The sequence below is a fragment of the Diabrotica undecimpunctata genome, chromosome 1 (genome assembly GCF_040954645.1).
Source record: "Diabrotica undecimpunctata isolate CICGRU chromosome 1, icDiaUnde3, whole genome shotgun sequence".
Taxonomy (NCBI): Eukaryota; Metazoa; Arthropoda; class Insecta; order Coleoptera; family Chrysomelidae; genus Diabrotica; species Diabrotica undecimpunctata.
In genome coordinates, this window is record NC_092803.1 from 60,718,156 (window position 1) to 60,741,340 (window position 23,185).

The following is a 23,185-nucleotide window of genomic DNA, read 5'->3' on the forward strand; positions in this document are numbered from 1 at the left end:
GAGCTACTTATGATGATGATGATTATCATTATCTCTCTTATGTCTACTTTTACATGATCACTCTATCTCTGATATATCTCTTGATATTTTATTTTTATTATATTAGTATTTATAGCTTTTGTCCACTTTGTTTACCTCCTTATGCTACGTGACCCATTTAAATTGGAAAACCATACTTTAAGGATAACCAGTTTTAACTAAATTTTTATTAATTATGATGTAATGTTATAGTTACAACTTCAATTTTCAGAAACTCACAAACATACTACGTGTACTAGGGCGCACTAGGGCATACTAATAATTGGGACAGTATATTCGTAATTGACGATTTCAATTCAAAAATTTGAAATACCACCTACCAGAAATTATAAAAATGCCAGAAAATGGAAACAGAAATATTGTGCACCCATAATGAATTACGTATAACCAACATATGCTTTGACCACAAACCACAACACAAATACACATTTAAAAACACCAGAGATCCAACGAGAACGCTAAAATTCGCTACCAAACACGAATGGAAGAAAAGATATACCAGAACTGCATAAGAGAAATAGACCGCGTTAAAGACTCTTGGTAAAACTTAAAGCTAATATTACAAGTAGTGTAGCAGGTTACAGAACAAGGCATGAGCAACAAAACCACCGGAGACCTACGAAATTTACAAAAATATTAGAAACAGAGTGAAGTGTGAGATGAAGAAACTAAAGGGAACATACTGGGAAAAGGTCTCAGTAGAAATTGAGTATGACATGTATGGTATCAAATAAGGTATGAAATATATGAAGAAATTAAATGATGAAATACAAACAAACATTATAAAACCTGAAACCTAAACACCTCATTAGTCTGTACAATGACATCGAGACATACACCCAAGAACAAGACCAAAGTAACGTAGATATTAAGGATATTTACAATGACCAAGATATTACTGAGGAAGAAGTACAAATAACAATTAGAAATATAAAAAACAAAAAATTTTCAGGAACTGTTGGTATTAACAACGAGCTTATTAAGTAGCTCAGAGATCGTGACAAAATTGACAAAGATATTTCAAAAAATAATAAGATATGGTACCATACCAGAGGATTGGAGAACAATTATAACAATATTAATACACAAAAGAGCTAAAAACTCACCCACATAAATAAAGAGGAATAACCCTGCTCCAATCAAAATTCCTGACAGAAATTTTATCACAGAAGTTAGTTAACACCGTAGGCATATCAGAACAAACAGAATATTTAATGGAACAAACTTAATTGTAACAAATGATTATTAGAATAGTTTAATTTGGGATAAAATTTAATTTTAGTTAAGATGCTTGTTCCTTTTACCACTATACAGTTAAATACATTTGTTGTAGCAGTTACAAATGTTTTCAATTAAATTTCTTGGTTGTTATGGGTAAGTTCTGTAGGTGCCTGTCGAATTCTTGCACAAAGTTTGGTTCTGTATCTTGGTAGATGTGATAGACCTTTTGTGTTCTAACTCTTGTGACAACGAGGTCTACAAAATTGTAAGATCATTATAATTATCATCCAACCTCAAATGTTTACTGTTTTACATAGACTTTTTTTCAGACATATAGGTAGATCGCTCTTAAATAGCTATATAAGGCATATTCGTATTTTTATTTATTGTATTTTGTTATCTCCGCAAATCCCAATGTCATGTCTTAGATATTTATATTTGCCCACCACTTCTATTTCTTTAACCAACTTTTTCAGTTTTCTTAATTATTTCATATACCATATTTTTGTTGTTCCTAAATATTTAGCTATAATTCATCAGCAAAATGTAAGTTGTTTAGGTATTCATTGTCTATGTTTATACCTTTTGTTTTTCATTCTAAATTCTTAAAAGTATTTTGCTTGTCCGTATTAAAAATTTTGGGTGACATTCGATCCTAGACTACTTATCTGACTTTTGGTCTCTTCGTGACTTCGTCTCAGCGCCAGCAACCCCAATTTAGGAGTCTCGTGGAGAGTCGTGTTTCCTATGGAGTAAATTCCATCTAAAACTTAAACAACCTAGAATATTATTAGCAGCAATGTAATTTTACATTAATTTAATTATGTATAAAGGGTTTTTACACGTATATTTAGGGGCTTCACTCATGTATACCTAGTAAAAGCACTAATGATGGCATAGACATTTTGAAAACGTTCTGTGATGTAGCCCGAAAGGTTTTTTTATATTATTATACTTTTTATGAAGGATTTTTTAAATATAATTTTTTGATTTATGGTATACAGCCGAATACAGAAAATTCATTTTTCTTGTGGATTTTATATTATATATCTTTTTTTGCTGTTGTAGGCTACTACTTGACGGTCTTCCAATCTGTTCTGTCTAGCTGGTCTCACGGTTATACATATACCATATATAGCTGTTTTACATAGAGCATTGGGTATTGCCAGTTTGGTATCCAAAAGAGACATACCAAATTTCTTCGTTCTTCTCGCTAATAACCAACAGTTCACGGCTGTCATATCAATAAAATGAAAAAATATTCGTAAATAATATTTCTTCCAGCGATTTTTAGACGATAAAATTATCGTATAAAAATAAAAATAGCATTGTTTGGGCACGGTATCATTTTATGTGTATTTTCTTCTTTGACAATACTTATTTTTTTACCTTTAGTTTACTTATGTTGACATTGTACTATCGATTTTATTATCAAACCGGCGTACTACTGATATCCACAATGTCTGTATTGGCTATTTTTTTACCATACGTACCCTGCTTACAATTTAGTCTTATTATTCGCAAAGATAAAATACCTTGTTTGCTCAGATATAATATATTATAAGAGGTAATTTTCAAAAAACAACAGAAAGTGTTGATTTTTTTATATCTAATCTGCTCACCTGACAACCACAATCTTAATTTCTAAACCGTCAAACAAATTAAATTCATAACTGCAACCCGAAATATCAATCAGCTGTTTTGAGAAGTTTTTAAATCCCCACTTATGTGGATTTTTGCGTTATACTGTTTAAGCTAGCTTCGGGTATTTTTGGTATATTCTGCTCGTCTAAGGCTTGAAATTCTTCTTTTAAAAACACAAGATCTGGTCTCTCATGTGACTCAGAATAGGTCTAATTTAGAATAACCTGTCATATCCAGGCTGGTCTTTTTCGATTGGGGAATCACTGTTGTTTAAATTCAAGAAACGTTTGTGATATGCAATAAGTATAAGACTATCGGCCAAGAGACACTTAAAAAATTGTACTGGAATTATGTAGAGTAAATTTTGTACTATTTTCCAATCTTCAGATTGTCTTCCCCAATTATGAGATTTCTTAACAAAATTACCAATTACGACTGCGAAACAGCATTGTATTATGCGAAAATTTGACATGTTAATTTACCCAAAAAAGACAAAATGCATGGTTATAACAGAAAATTTACTAAGATGTAAATTGAATCTGGAAGGTTAGAAGGTTTAAATATCTAGTCATTATATTTTCTAGCTACGGAAAGCCTAGAAATGAAGTTGAAAATCAAGTAAATAGAGCAAACAGAGCCGCAGGTTTTAAAAGGATGTTAGAACCAGCATTGATGAAAACACTTAGAAAAATTGGTGGTAAGACACTATGGGATAAAGCTAAAAGTACAGATAAACGACGTAGATGTAAGGTGGAAAACATCAAAAACTGTTTAAGAATGGAACTATCATATAAGTCGAATGACAACAAATCTGGTAGTAAAGACGGCAAGAGACGATTCCCTAATAGGAAGACGATCAGTAGGAAGACCACGAAAACGATGGAACGACAACTTACTGAAGGCACATTAAAAAACAGACAGAGTCATGTCTACATAAAAAGAAGAAGAAGAAGAAAAATAAGAAGATTTAACATAGCCTCAAGCTGATACTAACACTGATTTGTTAAATTTTTTGATATATTTATTATACAAATTGGTATCAATAAAAACAATTGCCAATGGGGGAGAATTCTTTTTTTTTAATAAGGATTTGTTTGGTTCGTGAGATTATATCCTGCAATTTTATTTAATGCAAATTCATTATAATGCCCTTATTGTATTAACCATTTGTTTGCTATATATTGTCTTCGTACATATATGGGAGGCTCTTGTGCTTCGGCTAAAATTGCATGATTTGCTAGCGATTTCATTACCCCTAAACATATTTTTACCGATTTAAGTTGTATTATAATTTACATAAGTTAGTATTTGACGATGAACCATATAATGTACGCCTACAATTTATTAGAGAGCTAATATAAGCTTTGTAAAACAAGAGTGAGGTATTTACGACAGATCCCCATTTTTGTTAGGATGTAACTTTAAGTGCATTCACCCCTGTCTTACATCTTGCTTGTAGGTAGTTTAGACCATAATAATTTCTTGTCTAACACAATACCCAAATATTTGTAATGATCAACAATAGGTAAAGTATCGCCACCAATGGTGATATTATCAAGTAAGCTGAACATGTGTCTAGTGAAACATAGGGTAGGTTATTTTTCTGAAGCTACACTTAAGCCTAAGTCAACCAACCAACGTTTAATAAAGTACATAATATATCGTAATTAATTTAAATATTTCTCGTATGATGTAGTATGGCTTACATAAAACCAAATATCATCAACATATTGAATAAAGCTAATAGTGTAATCAAACCATTCATGCAAGTTTGCCGTACAGATATTAAAAATCACATTTAGTTAAAATTATTGTTCCGGACCTGATTAAAAATTGCTTATTTTTTGGTCTGACAGTATAGTTTTTTATGAATCGATTTACAGTAGTCAACACATGGAAAATTAAAAATAGAGCATTCACTGAGTTGTTATAATTTTACGCGACTATTTCTGGAAGAGTGATGTGAAAAATATTACGTAAATCCCTCCTACGACATATAACATACCAATTTCGATTTAGTTTTCTAAAGATTATTTAGTAAGATTATTTTTCCTGAAATCATATTTTCAACACATGTATTATAACAGATATACATAAATATGTAGCACAAATAACTGAAAAGTATATAAGGAGTTGCTAATTAACACTACGTGCTATACATATTTTATATCGACTTCGAAAGAAAATTCAGTTTTTTAGACGAATTTGTAAAAATGAAGATAGCGTCATTCTAGTTAAAATCATTGATGAAAACAAATTTGCTCACAATAAAATAACAAGGTCTCGCACGGATTCACAATAAAGAAAGGATTAAATTTAAATTGCTGTTTTTTTCCATCCTTATTCTTCTTACACTAGGCGAAACAGTGTTTTCTCTAGTACTTGGTTATGAGATTTTTACACCAAATCCTGTTCTTTAATTAAACTTGACCAACAAGTCCTGTGTTTTACATAAAAGCAATGAGCTTTCATATGGGAATTTAAGTATTTCTCCTGTCTACACAGACTCCATCTACAGATTCCAATTTTAGTGTCTAGTATAACTTTAAGTAGCTCAACTTGTAAAATGATAAAAAGCGACTGTGTAGCTAGTCAACACCAATGGATGATAGTGGATATGGAAATAAAGGTGAGGCGGAAGGAAAGCACAGAGGACATTATAAAGTAAAGTAGTGGAAGTTAAAGGATAAGTATTTGGCAAAAGTCTTCAAGATTAGAGAGCTGGATGAGTTTGTGAAAGAAGATACGGTAAATATCTGTTGACGCCAACAGCAGAGTTGTAGTGCGATTGGGTGAGGAATAGCTAGGAAAATTTCGTAAAGCTTTAACAAATTTAAAACACCCGGGGAGACGAAAAGATTATACAACATTGCTAAAGCAAGAGACAAGTCATCAAAGGACTTAACTCACATCCGGCAGATTAAGAGTACGGATAAAGCAGTGTTAAAATTCGATGTTTAAGTAAAGCAAAGATGGTGTGAGTAGTATAGAAAGTTATTAAATAAAGTACATTATAGGATATACAAAGGATGCAGGACCCCAAATGTGAATGGAATACCGAGGAGAGCTTGTCGAGGTTTTAAATTGGATGAAGACTGGTAAGGCAGCAGGACCTAATGGCAGAGGTTTAGAAGGCGCTAGGAAAGGAAACGAGAATGCCCAATGCATGTACGGAGAGTATAATGGTACCACTGCATAAAGATAATAAAGAGGACATTCAGGACTGTAAAAATTATACGGTGAGAAGAAAGAGAGCTGGTATTTATAGATCTTAAGAAGGCGTAAGACATAGTTCCTAAGCAGTACTTAATGCTCGTGAAGGATATGTATGAGGGAGTGTACACCAAAGTAGGTACTTGTGTGGGATTGAACGGTTGGTTTACTTTAAGGCTACTTCAATGAGTCCCTACCTGTTTAATCTTGCTATGGATGTATTTACAAAGAAAATAAAGGAGGGGGCTCCTAATACAATAACCTTTGTGGATGATATTATGTTAGTAGAGGGAAATCATCATTTCAAATACCTTGGCAGCTGGTTAAATGTAAATTGTGATTCTGATGAAGAGATAACAACCAGGATCGAAATATCGCGTAAGGCTTTTATGTGGAAACCAGTTTTATGCAACAGAAACCTGTCGATGAATATTCGTAAGAAGGTCCTAAAATGTTATGATTGGTCCATCCTATTGTATGGTTGTGAGACATGGACGTTAAAAACCACAATGCTAAACAAGTTAGAATTGTGGTTTTTCATTCGGATTGTGGTGCTATAGACGAATCCTAAAGATATCGTGGGTTTCCCACACTTCCAATGAAGATGTTCTTCAAATGATCAATTCAGAACGTCTGCTCATAAACACCATAAAGAGAAGAAAAACAGAATACTTCGGCCATATAATTAGAGGACCTAAATACCATCTACTTCGCCTTATAATACAAGGAAAAGTGGAAGGAAAGAGATGGATTGGTCGAAAGAAACTTTCATGGCTGCGTAATATTAAACAATGGTGTGGTTCCACAGTAGAAGAATTATTTCGCGCAGCAGCCGACAGAGAAAGGTTTCAGGAAATTGTAAACATGATGACGGCCAACGCCTGAATATGGACACGGCACCCACAGAAGAAGAAGAAGGGGGAAGCAAAGACAGTTAAAGTGTTTGAGAAGGGCTATTGAAGAGGGAGAACTTAAGGGTAGCAGGTCGAAAACGAAGTATATGTGGTTAAGAGAAACTAAAATGGTTGCGGACATCGAATTGCTTGGGAAAATCTAGAACAAGTACGAGAATTTAAATATATTGGTTCATATACAGAAGAATTGGACACTAGATCGGGAAGTTGACTACACAATACAGACTTCTTTGTGGAACTTAAAACAAATGAGAGGGTACTCTGTGGTCTAAAAGTCGAGGAAATGCTAAAAGCAAAAAAATATAACAATGTGATAAGGCCCACGTTGGTGTGCCTCACGGTGGTGTGCCTCACGGTGGTGAAGTATGGCTTTAAAGAAAGTTCAGGAACAGAAGATGGAGGTAGCTGAAATCAAAATATTACGTGCATGTTGGATAAGAATAGAAGAGACAATATAACGACGTGATTAGGGAAAGAGCCGGGGGTGACTACGGTCTCGTAAAAGATCTAAGAACGTAGACTGCAGTTTCTGTAGAAATGTAGACGAAAAATAGAGCTTTTAGAAGTTGAGGAAAAGAGATGTAGATGTAGAGAAAAGCCAAGAAAAAAAAATAAAAGGACTGTGTGGCAGAGGACTTGGGAGAGAAAGAAAAAACACCCATTCGCTAATCTATTGAAAGTTTAGATTCCTGTAGCAAGTACGGCAAGCTTCTATTGGTTTTAATGATCCCGCAGAAAAGGTTAGAAGATTAATAATCACGCATATTGGTAGCGAACATGGTTTTGTTGAGAATTGGTTGAGTTACTAAAGATTACCACGAAGAAATGAACTCTAAAGAGATAATCCTGTCGCTTTTTTTCGATAACGCCACCTATCGTTCAAAATTGGTGAAAAAATTACCGACGTTCTCATGGAAAAAGTAGATATAATTGACAGGCTCCAACGCAAAACAATACCGTATGATGAGACTATACTTAAAACAGAATTATTACGAATTGCAAGGCAACGTTTGCCAACTTATTATTGTCAACTTATTCCTATAGAGTTAATATGGACTCAAGTAAAAGGTGAAGTAACCAGACAAAATACAACTTTTAAATTCAAGGTTGTCGAACAACTTTTATTAAATCCCATAAAAAACATAACGAAAGATAACTGGACCATAGATAATGAGAACTAAAATGACTATCTACAAAGTAATTGTAGAGCCCATTCTTACATATGGAGCAGAATGTTGGCAAATGACAGTAAAAGGAAAGAAAAAAGTTGACACGGTTGAAACGGACTACCTGAGAAGAGCTTGCCGTATATTAAGAGTAGAACGTATACCTAATTCTGAAATTAAAAGAAAAACAGATAGAGTACATACAACTTCTGAAAGAATAGAAACTAGACAGTTAATATGGTATGGACACGTACAGAGGATGGACGACAACAGATGGCCAAAAAGAGCTATGGAATACAATCCAAGTAATAGAAGGAAACGAGGAAGTCCAGCCAAGTCTTGGATACAAGGTGTTATGGAAACCATGAAAGACAGAGCCATTGATGAAGACACCTGGAGAGATAGAAAAAGATGGCGATCGAAATGCGGGAAGCGGCAGAAGCTGTAGGATCCCCGCTTATATATATATATATATATATATATATATATATATATATATATATATATATATATATATATATATATATGTCCCTTTTTCATTCTCCAACACTGATCATGATTTTTATACCCGTTAGGTATATAATCCATGGGATTGTATTGTTACTTCAATGTAAGCAGGGTGGACTCTGAAAAATAGTATCTAAAACTACATTTTAACAGGAGAGGATAATATTTTGAGTAATTTCAATTTGACCACTTTACCTGCTGGTTGCAGATTAGTGAAGATTTCCATTTGTAATGAGCTGCCAGTTTCAAAAAAAAATTAAGTATAATTAAAAAACTTTTGCCGTTATTAACCGTTTTTTAATTGTTTATTGCGACTTCTTGACAGAATTGGTCGTTTTTTCCTTCAGATGAAATAATTGTTATTATTAAATTCCCGGTATAACGTACAAGACTATGTACGTGGCAATGAGTTGTATCTCATTTTATTTTACTTATATAATAGTCTTGTCAAGTATTCTTGTGGTTAATGAACCTGTCCAACTATCCTCTGATCCTTTGATGCAAATCTTCAAAGTACATCTATTAAAACAGGCCGTGATTCATTAGCACGAACGGAATTCGATTAGGAGCGTAACAAAAATCGCGTGGTAGATTTTATTTTGATTAAATCGACGACCGTACCCACTGCAACTCGAATATTCCTCTCGTCTGATATCTGAGCAGTCTTGTATCGTTTCTATGTTTAGAATCGGCCATAGTCTCGTCTTTCCCAGTCAGTCGAACCGCGTCCGCTAACTCCGCCGAACGGCACACCACCGTTTCTGATCGCGATACTGCACCCTCGATCCACAGGTACGTCGTATACGTCATCACTTTCCCGTGACGTATCATTACCTACCTTGATTTTAATTGTGTTTGGTTCATCGCCAATTTGTGGATTACCTTCTTTGGATACTAATTTTGGTGAAGGTGTTCTATTTTAGTTCTGCAACTACTGCGCAATGGTTTAACGGTTTTTTTTAAATTATTGGTTAAGAGGCTTAACGAAAATAATAAATTGAAAGGTCACAGAAAACTTTATACTGAACAAAATTCGTACAATGGTTCAGTTCAAATTCATTTATTCAATATAAACACTATGTCAATATATTTATTTTTTTAATCTTTTATATACAGATGCGGTAAAACATACAGTATATTTATTTAAGAATAGAAGCCGAAAGATTTTGATATGAATCAAATAAACATTTATGTATTATTTTTACTGTATATAATTTGTACGTTAGACCAGGCAATGACTAAACTCCCATCCATGTTTTTTACTTTCTTCAATTTTTAAACACATTTGTACCACTTTACAACTGCTTCTTTTATCACTTTATTGCTGCTTCACTTTCTGTTTTAAACCTTATTTACCTTGGAATTGTTGTGTTAAATATTTCAAACTTTCTTCAAAATGATCTTGTAACTTTTATTCAGTTTTCTATATTTTACCACTGTTTAATATGATCTGAAGGTGAGAAATCTAAATTTCTAGGTATAGTTTGCTTTATTTATATTACTTGCAGACTTCTAATAAACTGTTTAATAATTCAATTTCTTATATTTCTACTAATAAATAATTAGTAAAGAAAATAGTTACTCCAGGATATGGCGGTTTTATAAAGTAAGTAAACTCTTATTAAGTCAATAACATATCGAGGACACATCATTTATGTTTTTTATATAACACATATAAAATCAGAGTTTGGTGTTTATTGAGAGTAAACTAAAAGTAAGGCCAAATACTTACCATGTCGGGATAGTGTCATGAGTTTTTTTTCTGTTTTTTTTCATCATGGTTTACTATGGAATCACTAACAAGAGAATTTAACTGTTATCATTGCATGTGGTTGTCTTAGACAGATCACATGCTATGATTTTTTCTGAGGGGTATTCTCAAGTTAAAGTTGAACTATCAATCATTGAATTCATGCAATCGAATGGCAATATCATTTTAAAATCGTCTACTTGAAAATGTATCATTTATGTTCGAATTGTCAATATGAATGAGTCAGATAAAATTAAATAAAGAATTTTTACCAAGTCACAAAAAACAAACTTTGTATAATTTACTATTGTTCGTATTGTATTGAAAACTATTTCTGAAGTGGAAATCGAAACGTCAATAAACTTATTTTAAATTTATATTGTGGATTAAGATTCCTCAAGAAAATAGCTTTAGAACGGTATTCACTATTTTAGCGACTACCATGGTTTTTTTTTGATAAGCTTTTTCCATCTCTGAGTTGGGGCGGTAACCATATCAGAGGTAAAGCACATATTGGCATAGGGTAGACGTTGATATTTGAGCTATGTTTAACTATTATCAATATTTCAAGCAAATTAATGCATATAAAAAAAAATCAGAGGTTTTCTACTATTTCTTACCTTTGTATCTTGGACTAACTGGTTTTTCTTCTTATTGTCCCGTCTTCTAACAAAGGTTGGCAATCACTTCTTTAAACGCTTCCCTATGTTACGTGAAATATCTGTTTAACACTGAGGTTAGTCCAATCTCTGATATTCCTCAGTCAAGCTTTCTTGTTTCTTCTCAAGCCTTTCCTTCAGTCTACTCTTTCTTGAATGATGACGTATAGAAGAGAGTATTTACCGTGTCGAAGTATGTGGCTCAGATACGATGTTTTTATGTCCTCTTAACTCGTCTTAGCACTTCTTCGTTTGAGACTTTTGCAGTCCAATAAATTTTTAGAATACGCCTATATAGCCACATTTGAAATAGCCCTAATTTTTTATGGATTAGGCTTTCAGAGTACAAGCTTCTACCCCATATAGCAGTTGTGACCATACATAACATTCGACGAACCTCAATCTGATAACCATACTCAATTTCTTATTTGTAAACACTGACTTGTATTTTATAAATCCTTTTCGAGCTAATTCAATTCTGACCTTTATCTCCTCATCTTGGTCTAACTGTGAGTTTATAATTGGTCCGAGGTATTTATACTTGTCGACTCTCTCTAACGGTTTACCCTCCAATGTCAGATGTATATTGTCAACAGCGCTTTGGTTTTATCTATATTTATTGATAGTCCCATCTTTTTGCTTTCTCTGTTAATGAATTTAATAAGAATTTGTAAATCTTCTATATTTTTTGCCATGATTGCGATATCGTCTGCAAATCTTATTTTATTAATGATGCTCCCTCCAATATTAGGTGGGAGTACACATTAAATAATTGTGCCGAAATCACACATCCGTGTCTAACTTCTCTTTGAATTTCCACTTGGTGTGTCTCACTATCTTCAAAACAAAAGGATTACGATCAAATTTATAAAGAGCGTGGCACGAATTAAAATATTTTAAGCAAATTTAACGTAGATAGGGATATATAAAAATCTTTGTAAGACCGATGAGACATGTGTGAAATGGATTAATACTGCTATGATCCAAAATAGAAACACAGTAGAAAGAAATAATTAGATAAGCCGGTATATCATAGTAATAAAGAGAAAGAGAACAATGAACCAATGCTATTAAGAATTTTCCCATATATATATATATATATATATATATATATATATATATATATATATATATATATATATATATATATATATATATATATATATATATATATATATATATATATATATATATATATATATATATATATATATATATATATATATATATGTAAAAAATTTATTATATTTATAATATACACAAGGTATTATTTATGGATATTATACTAATTCTAAAAACATTCCCATTTTAGATAAATCATAAATGCCTCTATAAAGATTGTCAACACGTAACTTGGTATAGATTAGTAATGGAAAAATATAATAAAAATTAATCTACAAAAAACATTTACATAACTAAAGGCCAAAAAATAATTACCTTAATGTATAGATTAAACAAAAAAATAGAACGTATTTTTACCATTTTTCTATTAGTCTAGGTCATTTAAAAAATATTTCTTATTATAACTATTCCTTTATTATAACGAGATGCATGCAACAATATATAGCTTAACAGGCACTTCTTAAAGTAGAAGATCTTGGTATGTACAGAAAAATGTGAGTGTGAGATAATACTGTACTTTTTATGGTATGTTAGCCAAATCAATCAAATGTTTGAAAATTTTTTCACGTCATAATAATGAAAGATCTTCTCCAGCATAACAAAACAATATCCTGAAGTGATGGCATCTTTTGAGTTTAAAAATGTCCTAGAAGCAAACTAAGCCTCCATTCGCATTTCCGGGTAAGAACCGTTTCAGGGGGGAATACTATTACAGGCTATAAAAATCAAAGTAGGGTCTTAGTCAATAATAGTATGGAGCTGGTAGATGGGCTTAAAACAAGGATCGACATAAAAGGAACAAAGGGTAAACGAATTAGGGAACAAAAGGAACTAAAGGACACAATTTGTAGTATGTAGGAAACAGTAACACTAGAAATGGAGTTGGTATCATTTCTGATAGAGAAAAAAAGATAACTTAGTAGACAATAACTGCTTAATATTCCCAATACTGACATACGGATGTGAATCTTGAATCGTACGACAATCAAAATGAGGAAAGATAGATGCCACTGAAATGTTTTGTTGGAGAAGAATGTCACGAATTTCGTGTACCGACCACAGGATAATTAATCCAATTTTAAATGAGCTAAACGTTAGCAAACGGCTTTCCAACAAAGTCCATCTCTAACAATTAAAATACTTTGGACAATTTACGAGAGCAGATACAGAAAACATGAAAAGGCTTATTATCCAAGGAAAGGTAGAAGGCAGAAGGTAGAAGATTAGGAGGAAGATCCTCAACGAGATGAATTGATCAAATTATTGGAATATACAAAAGATCGATTCATTAGTTCTAAGAAATGACCACTTGTCTAAAGGGACAGATTTGGGAACACTTGTTTGGCAATGACAATAGCAATAAAAAATTCTTTCTTGGAGGAGCGGATTTCAATGTCTTAATATTTTCTCTAAGACTTGATAATAACCATCTGTCGCAGATAACAAGCTTTATATAGGGCTAGAAGATACTTCATACGCCAAAAATAAAAGTTTATTTATTTATTGCTTAAATTATAAAAAAAATAGAAATCTAAAATTTTCCTTTTCTATAAATATGTATCTCCGTTAATTTCTTATTACAATAAGTTAAAAATTATTCTGTACAAGTTCACATAGTTTTATATTAATATAAAAAACAATATATCTCCATTTAGTCCAGTCGTCAGAGATTTGACCCCTAAAAATCATAGAACAAGCTGAATTTTGACAAGAATAGCAATTTTGGGACCTTAAAAAAGGTGTAAAAAAGTTTACCACTTTAACCCTCGGACTTCCCCCTAAAATCCTCCTCGTAGAGAGGTAAAAATGCAAAAAAATTGATTTACCAAGAATCTGTATGCCGTAAAACCTAATCTTTCAAATTAAAAATATATCTTAAATAATTTTGAACAAAAATATGTTTTAGCTCTTTTTGCGTAGAATGAACCGTTCTATCAAAAACAACGCTTGAAGCGATCGGCGATTTTGAATGTCAGTTCCGCGCTCGAAATCAATGTTTAATAAAATTTCAATAAAATAAAAATTAAAAGTTAGTTTCTATAAAGCTGTTCAATAAATAAACTTTTTTGCGAGTTTTGCCATTTTTTATAATTCTCGTGATATCAATAAAATGTATTATTTTCATTGACTGGTCTTAGTGAAATTTTCACTGTTGGAGAACAGTCTTCAAAATATATAACATGAAAATTTGATTTTGATTTTTGGCGACAAATATGAGGCATTTGAAATATGACCAAAAACGCAGAATTTAAACTTTTATTTTATATTATTATATATAATTTATAGCAGAAGTTAAGTAGCTTTGAAAAACGTACCAGTGTGATTAAAAAAGAGCAGTTTTAAACGTTTTAGATTGTTTGTAATGAGAAAGTTTAAATTCAGCGTTTTTGAAGCTTATTTCAAATTACCAACATTTCTAAATTCTAAAAAATTCTAAAGTAAAATTTCATGGTATAGATTTTGAAGATTAAGTTCTAGTTATGGACACTCTATAGTGGCCGGTCAATGAAAGGGATACATTGTTTTGATCTCATGAGAATCATAAAAAATGGCAAAAATCGCGCCACGTTTACTTGTTTAACACCTTTATAAAAACTGAGTTCATTTCCGGCAAAATACAAATTGCGTACGAAAGCTGCTTTCTTTACCTTTAAAACGCATCTTGATTTTTGTCAATAAGACACTTGGATCAAAAGATATTGAATTTTTACCGTAGAGCTAATACAAATTTTATTGAGAATTGATTTCGCACACAAAACTGACATTCAAAATCGCCGATCGCTTCAACCGTTGATTCTGAGAGAAAGATAAATTAGCAAAAAATACTAATAAACGTTTTTGTTCAAAATTATGTTACATTTTTTATTGGAAACATTTTTTTCTATGGCATACAGAATCTTGGTAAATCGATTTTTTTGCGTTTTCCCCCACTACTGGGGGGGTTTTAGGGGAAAGCCCAAGGGTAAAAGCGGTAAACTTTTTTGTATCTTTTTTAGGGTTCTAAAATTGACATTTTTGGCAAAATTTAGCTTGTTCATATGGTTGTTAGAGGTTCAGTGGCATTTTCGTCTCTGACGACTGGAGTAATTAATATTTGACAAAATCATTTATATGATACAGGGATTTTATTTAAAATGTTGTCCAAAATATACACAGTGTTTCACTGAATCGACGCGTAGCTAATTGTTAACAACTGTGTATATCGTGGACATCATAGGTCTTTGCTATTAAAGAAACTGGGCAGTGGTAATATTTTATGACTTAAAAGCAACATATTTGCTTTGAATGTTTAAATATATTTCGTTACCGGTAAATAAATCTGAACTAAATTTAAAAGCGTACAAATATTGTAGTAAATACCTTATAAGCCAGTAAATGAACATAAAATACGGCGATACCCTGTAATTTTCCTTGCACCACCGAATTGCATGAAAGTTTAGATTTAGGTTCTACTTACCCTCCACTTCACTTTTGGACTTGTGCCGTTGGTTGCTTTTTATTTTTTAGGAGTGAAAACTACTCCTATTATAAAAAAATCGTATACTTGTAAATTAAAGCTGGTAATTGATTCAAATCATATTTTAATGAAGTAAATGAATATCAATTAACATTAAACAACATAATAATATAAGACCTTATCACAATTTAATCACTAAATATGACCTCTAGATTAGTTATAATTAAAACAATGTTATTAAATACTTTGTCTCCAATGATTTGCATAGAAATTTGGATTTAGGTTATACTTAACCTCCACTTTACTTTTGGACTTGTTCTGCCATTTGCTTTTTATTTTTTTTAGGGTTGAAAACTACAATTATTTAAAAAAAAATTGTAATTTTTGATTTGATTCAAATCACCTTTTAATGAAGTAAATAAATGTCAATTAACATCAAACAATATCATTTATGATTTTATCATAGTTTAACTCTGAAATCTACCTTAAAGCATTAAATACCTTGTCTCCATTGATTTACATGGAAATTTGGATTTAGGTTATACTTGACCTCCACTTCAACATTGGATTATGCTGTTGGTTGTTTTTTATTTTTTAGGGGTGAAAACGACCCCTATTGAAAAATCATATAATTGTAAATTTAAGCAATTTGGAATTATTTAATTATACAGCGAAATTTAATTAAATTTTTTACAACATAATTTCTACCCTTAAAAAATCCATTCCTTGCGAAGAAATTAGAATAGTTGTAGTATTTTTTAATTGAAACTGTAAATATTTAATATTTTTTTATACATATATTAATAATTCTTTTCAAAATGTTATTGGTTTTTGGATTTGACAGAGCTTGAACAAGTCACTAATCACGAGTGTATGCAAATTTTAAACAGTCTTAACCATGTCTTAACAAATTTTTGTCTTCAGAAAAAAAAAGTTCATAAAAAAACATACATTTTTTTACTCTTCAAGATTTTCCGTATCATTATTACTTTTTAAGTTATTTTGAAAAAAAGGCATGTTTTTCAAAATTTCAAAAATGTTTCTTTGGAAATAAATTTTTTTTTTAAATTAAGCACTTTGAGCTGGTCAAACTTACAGATTATATAAACAATACTTAAATAAAGTAAATTGTAAAGCAGTAACGATTAATCTTGTTTATGGTGTTAATTACGGAGTGATTTTCACGATGTTTTTACCAAAAAAAAAAGAGATCAACTTTATTTCGAGCGTAACTTGCTTAATTTTGATGCTAGAAACTTAAAAAAAATAAAGATTTTTTTAAACATTTTCAAAAAGTTTCAAAAAGAGTTTTCACCGAAAAGTGCTTCATTTTTTTATTTATTGAAGTTGACGTTGAAGTATTCGGTTTCGAATTTGACAAATAAGACCTACTTTCTATGAGCTACAACTCTATTTCTACTAGCCTTACAGATTTCATAAGTATTTTTTTGTTTTTTTATAAGTTACATTTTTACTATGAATATTTTTCTCGATAAGTACTTACTTTTTAAGTTATTTGTGAAAAACCGTCTGAAAACGTGGTTGTTATTTTGAAAAACGAACATTTTCACTCGCAATTAACTCGAAAAGTATTGTTTTGACGAAAAAACTATTTGGAATAAAAGTTGCTTAGGATTAGTCAATTTATTCATTTCCGGGCTTATTTTGAACATATATTATTTTCACCCCCTAGAAGGGGTGATTTACATCCCCTGGAAGGGGTGGTTTTCACCTCCAAGTAAAAAGGGAAAAAGTCTAAAAGTAAAGTAGAGATTAAAAGGAACCCAAATCCAAATTTTCAAACAAATACGTCGTCATGAGGAAAATAACACTCCAAAACGTTCATTTATCGGAGTATTAATCATTAGACAGTCATTATCAAAAACCTCCAGATTTTTTATTCCTTTGTTTTTTTTTATTTTTCATAAACTAATAATCAATATATATTTCGATATATCAATATCATTCTTGACTAAATGGACTGATTGTAATATTAAATACTTAAACCATACATTAAGTTAAAGATCTCATATTGACTAAATGGATTGATTGTAATATTAAATATTTAAACCATACATCAAGTTAAAGATCTCATACCTAATAGTAGAGTCGTCAGAGAGTTGACCACAACAAATCATACGAACAAGCTGAATTTTACCGAGAATATCAATTTTGAGACTCCAAAAAAGATGTAAAAAAGTTTACCACTTTTACCCCCATGCTTCCCCCTAAAACTTCCTTCGTAAGGGGGTAAAACGCAAAAAAAATGATTTACCAAGAATCTGTGTACTGTAGAAAAAATTGTTTTAAATAAAAAATGTAGCTGAGATAATTTAAAAAAAAATGTTTATTAGCACTTTTTATGTAGAATAAACCGTTCTCTCAGAAACAACGATTGAAGCGACCGTCTATTTTGAACGTTAGTTACTCTCGCGAAATCACTGTTCAATAAAATTTATATCAGCTCGACGGTAAAAGTTTGATATCTTTTGATCCAAGTGTTCTATCGACAAAAATTAATAAGCGTTTTAAAAATAAAGAGTGCAGCTTTTGTATGCAGTTTTTATTTTTTGCCGCAAATAAACTCTGTGTTTATAAAAGTGTTAAATAAATAAATGTTGCGTGATTTTTGCATTTTTTACGATTCTCGTAAGATCAATAAAATTATTTACTTTCACGGACTAGTCGCAGTAAAATTTTCATTTTTAGATATCAGTATTTAAAACCTGACATGAAATTTTAATTTTGAGTTGTGGCAACAAATATAAGGCATTTGAAATATGAATAAGAAACGCAAAATTTCATGTTTCACATTACAAACGATTGCACCTCACGGAAAATGCCTTCAAGAAGACGGTTTGGGTGTTGTTTATAGCAGAAGTTTTTTTTTGAAGAACGTTCTAGTGTATTTGAAAACAAAAATTAAACGTTTTAGATCGTTTGTTATGTGAAAGTTATCCAGCTTTTTTAAGCATATTTTAAATACCTCACATTTGTTGCCAAAACGTTAAACTAAAATGTCATGCTATAGGTTTTGAAGGTTGGCTTCTATTTATCGAAATTTCTTAGTGGCGAGTCAATAGAAGGGCTAGATTGTATTGATATCATAAAAATCATAAAAAATGGCAAAAATCGCCCTACGTTTATTTATTTAACGCATTTATAAAATAAGAGTTATTTACGATAGAACATAAAAATTGCATACAAAAGATGAACTGTTTACCTTTAAAAAGCATCTTGATTTTTGTCGATAGGATACTTGAATCAAAAGATATCGAATTTTTACCGTCGAGTTGATAAAAATTTTATTTAATATTATTTTCGCGCGCGTAACTGAGATTCAAAATCGACGGTCGTTTCAAGCGATGTTTGTGAGAGAACGGTTCATTCTACAAAAATAGTATTAATAAACATTTTTGTTTAAAATTATCTCAGCTACATTTTTCATTTAAATCATTTTCTTCTACATCGTACAGATTCTTGGTGAATCGTTTTTTTGCGTTTTTACTCCCCTACGAGGGGGGTTTTAGGGGGAAGCCCGGGGTAAAAGTAGTAATATTTATATTTTTAGTAAAATAATATTTTTAGTAAAATTCAACGGGGAGAATATGTTACCCTCAGACAACAAGTTAAACAAAGAATAAAGCTCGAGAAAACGAATACTGGGAGAGAATGTGCAGAGACATAGACAACAAGATAGGGTATAACAGATCAACGGAAGCATGGAAAAAAATAAAAAACATCAGAAGTAATAAACGAAGTAAAAATACCATAAAGATAATTACATCAAAAGAGTGGACAAAGCATTACACAAAATTATTGCAGGAGAATAGGCCGGAGTATATCTCATACGACCCTGTGACAATAATAACTGAGGAAGCAGAAATCACAGAGGAAGATATAAATAAAGCACTAAAGAAATCCAAAAACAATAAAGCACCAGGACCAGGGAACATAAAAATGGAACTGCTGAAATATGGAGGCGCAAGGATAGTATCCTTTATACGAATGTTGTTCAATAAAATCGAAGCAGGAGAGAAGATTCCCGATGAGTGGAATTTATCATACATGTCCTCCATTTTCAAAAAAGGTGACAAAAGGTCACCAAGTAACTACAGAGGGATCAGTGTAATGCCTTCAATAGCAAGAATCTTTTCATCAGTTATAAAAGAAAAACTAGAACAACACATGGACCATTATAGCGAAGAACATGCCGGATTCCAAAAAGCCAGATCATGTTTAGATAATATATTCATTATGAGACAGGTGATTGAAAAGAACAAAGAAAAAAACATTGAAACACATATGACCTTTATCGACTTAGAGAAAGCATACGATAGCGTGCCCAGGAAACAACTATGGGAAGCAATGAGAAGAATGCGCGTTAGAGAGAAATGGGCGAATATAACACAAAGACTGTATAAAGAAACACAAGTGCAAATAAAATTAGGTAATGAAATAACAAAAACAATCACCGCAACAAAAGGCCTTAAACAGGGATGTGGTCTCTCACCTACACTTTTTAACATATATATATAGATCAGGCTTTGAAAAGATGGTATAGAAAATGCGGAACAATGGGCATACCAGTACAAGAGAATATATTACATTCACTACTTTTCGCAGATGATCAAGTCATTTTTGCACAAGACAGGGAGGATATGGAATATATGATAAGGAAATTAAAGGAAGAATATGAATTTTGGGGACTCAAGATAAATATGTGCAAGACCGAATACTTATGTATTGGACCCAAGGTTGCAGATTTGAACTTAAGTTTAGAAGAAAAGACTATTAAGAGTTGTAAGGCTTTTAAGTATTTAGGGTCAATGATTAGCCGAGATGGTACTTATATGAAAGATATAGAAATGAAAATAGCACGGGGAAAACAAGCCACAAGAGCACTTCATGGAGTGATATGGAACAACACTCTAACCAAAGAAAACAAAAAGAGGATCTTTCAAAGTATAGTGATGAATATTACCCTATATGGAGCGAAAGTATGGCCAATGACAACAACAATACGAAATAAAATAAGAACAGTTGAACTGGACTTTATGAGAAGATGTCTACAAATCACAAGAGCGGATAGAATAAGAACGGAGGAAATATGAAACAGAATGGAAGTAAAATGCTCAATTGCAAAAAAGTTGGGAAACAGAGCCCTGCAGTGGTACGGGCATGTACAAAGAATGCCAGAGCATAGGTATATGCATAGGCGAAAAGAATATTAAACTGGGACCCGCCGAGAAGAAGACGGAGAGGAAGACCTGCTACAAGATGGAAAACATACGTCGGAAATGATATGATAGATAGAGACCTCAGAGAAGGTGACTGGGAGAATAGAGTGCTGTGGAGGACAAAAATGGCGAACTCATAATGGGAAAAGCCCAAGAATAAGAAGTAAAATTCAGCTTGCTCGTATGATTTTTATAGGTTTAGTGGGATTTTCGTCTCTGACGACTGGAGTATAAACAGAGTTCTACAAAATACGCCATCATAAACAGACAGATCCATTTGATCCATAAAATATATAAAACGGCTGTAAGTTTATACGTATTGGTCTCTGCATCTTTTTGGAACTAACAAACAGCTTAGATAAAAAAGATTAAGTAGTTTACAAATTTAAAGTGAAAATAGAAAATAACAGACATGGAAACCGAGAGCGAGAAATTAAGGCCAAAACACTAGAATACAAATCTAAAAGACAATAATTAGACCAACATTCAGATACAAATTTGAGACCTAGGTATCGAGAAAAACTATATGTCTGTTGAAAATGGAACAAATGGAATAATATAAAGCTTTATTTTTACACAGCCAATCATTAAGTCCAAAAGTAAATTGGTTAGGACACGTAGAAACGATAGAATCTGAAAGAGTCCCAAAACTAGTTCTATAAAGGAAACCAGTGCATAACTGGAAATAACGCAACAAAAATTTAGTAGTACATAGTATTAAAAGACTTCTACTAGATATGGATCACTAAGACTACGAAAATATATTATATATTTAATTTTTCAGCGAAGTAAAGTCACGTTGCTATTTAGTTAACAAAACTAATACTTTTAGAAACAAAACAGTTGATTTCCTTTAATGTATATAACTTAAAATTAAGTAATTAGACGATAGGTACTCACTAATAGTTTGAAACTATTAAAAAAAGTCAAGATCACTAAATCTCTCGTGGGACCACAAAATGTACTGCCGGACTGGTAATAGATCATGGTTTAATATTGGAATTAATCAATTCAAAGGTTCATAAATAATTGTAATTTTCTTTCGATACCATTTAGTATTTTACAAAATACTCTTTCAATGCTAATTTGACATAATTATTCATATTTGATCAGATTTGAATCATATTTGGTAAGCACTGTTACTTAAATTTACATGAAAATGAATGCTATGTACATAATATAGTAGATTCTCATATACATTACGACGTACTGTAGTCGTAATTGAGAGCATTATGAAATAATCTACAGAACATACACTGCCACACAAAATGAGTTAACCAACATAATTCCGAGGCTAGCACCGAAGATATAGCTAAAACAAATAGACGACATCGAAGATATAAACGCGAGCTGGAGAAAATTAAAAACAACATTAAAGAAGCAGCAATAGAAGCTCTAGGAAAACGCAAAGTCATACTGAACAAAAGAAACAACAACAATAGACTATGGTTCAGAAAAGAAATAAAAGAGAAATGCAAAGAGAAACGAGAGGCCTACACGAAGTACAAAACATCAAATACGCCAGAATCCCGAGACACCTATAGAAGAATACGAAATGAAACAGAGCAGTTGGTAAAAAAAAACAAAAATGAATACTGGGAACAGTTTACGAAAAGGATGCTGAAAGCGACTTCTACGGTACACAAAAACAAATATGGAGATTCATAAGAAACCAAGGGAAAGAAATGGCAGAATTAAAGGGATACAATAACATACCAGCAAACGAATGGAAAAGATACCTGGCGGAACTGTTTAAAGCAAAGGAAAATAATAATAAACACAATAACGTACCTGAATTAAGACACGAAATAGAAATCAGTTTTAAGGGCATAGAAATAGCCATTAATCCACTCAAAAATAGAAAGTCACCAGGACCAGACGGAATAACCAACGAGCTTCTAAAACACGGAGGGGAAAGTATAACGTTAGAGATGACAAAACTTATCATCATCATCATTGGCTCCACAACCCATGGTGGGTCTTGACCTGCTCAAGGATAAGTCTTCATTCTCCCCTATTCTTCGTTTTGGCTTTGATAAAACCTATACAAAAACTAATATTGCACTGCAAGGTACCAGACGCATGGAGAAACCGCATAATGATACCAATGTTTAAGAAAGAAGATAAAGAAGACCCTAACAATTATAGAGATATAAATCTACTACACCGCACTTAAGCTTACCACAAAAGTCCTAATCAACAAAATCAATAAACTAACAACTTTATCAGATGAACAACAAGGATTCAGATCCG

At 31.8% G+C, this 23,185-nt stretch overlaps 2 protein-coding genes across 14 annotated transcripts in view; one reads left to right on the top strand and one right to left on the bottom strand.

Annotated features, from left to right (window-relative positions):
- The window catches only part of LOC140449922 (very long chain fatty acid elongase 7-like), a 175,969-nt gene extending 153,978 nt beyond the window's left edge, over window positions 1–21,991 (bottom strand). Inside the window, exon 1 of one of the 3 annotated variants that reach the window (XM_072543341.1) lies at window positions 21,833–21,991. The gene's annotated coding sequence lies outside the window, so the exon portion shown is untranslated. Of the gene's footprint in view, window positions 1–15,692; window positions 15,737–21,832 lie in introns of those variants that run through there. The other 2 variants (XM_072543347.1, XM_072543358.1) reach the window with 2 other exon arrangements.
- Window positions 1–23,185, top strand: part of Obsc (Obscurin) — a 350,811-nt gene that overhangs the window by 102,252 nt on the left and 225,374 nt on the right. The window contains exon 1 of one of the 11 annotated variants that reach the window (XM_072543265.1): window positions 9,340–9,496. The exons of the other annotated variants lie outside the window; for them this stretch is intronic. The gene's annotated coding sequence lies outside the window, so the exon portion shown is untranslated. Of the gene's footprint in view, window positions 1–9,339; window positions 9,497–23,185 lie in introns of those variants that run through there. 11 annotated transcript variants of the gene reach the window in all.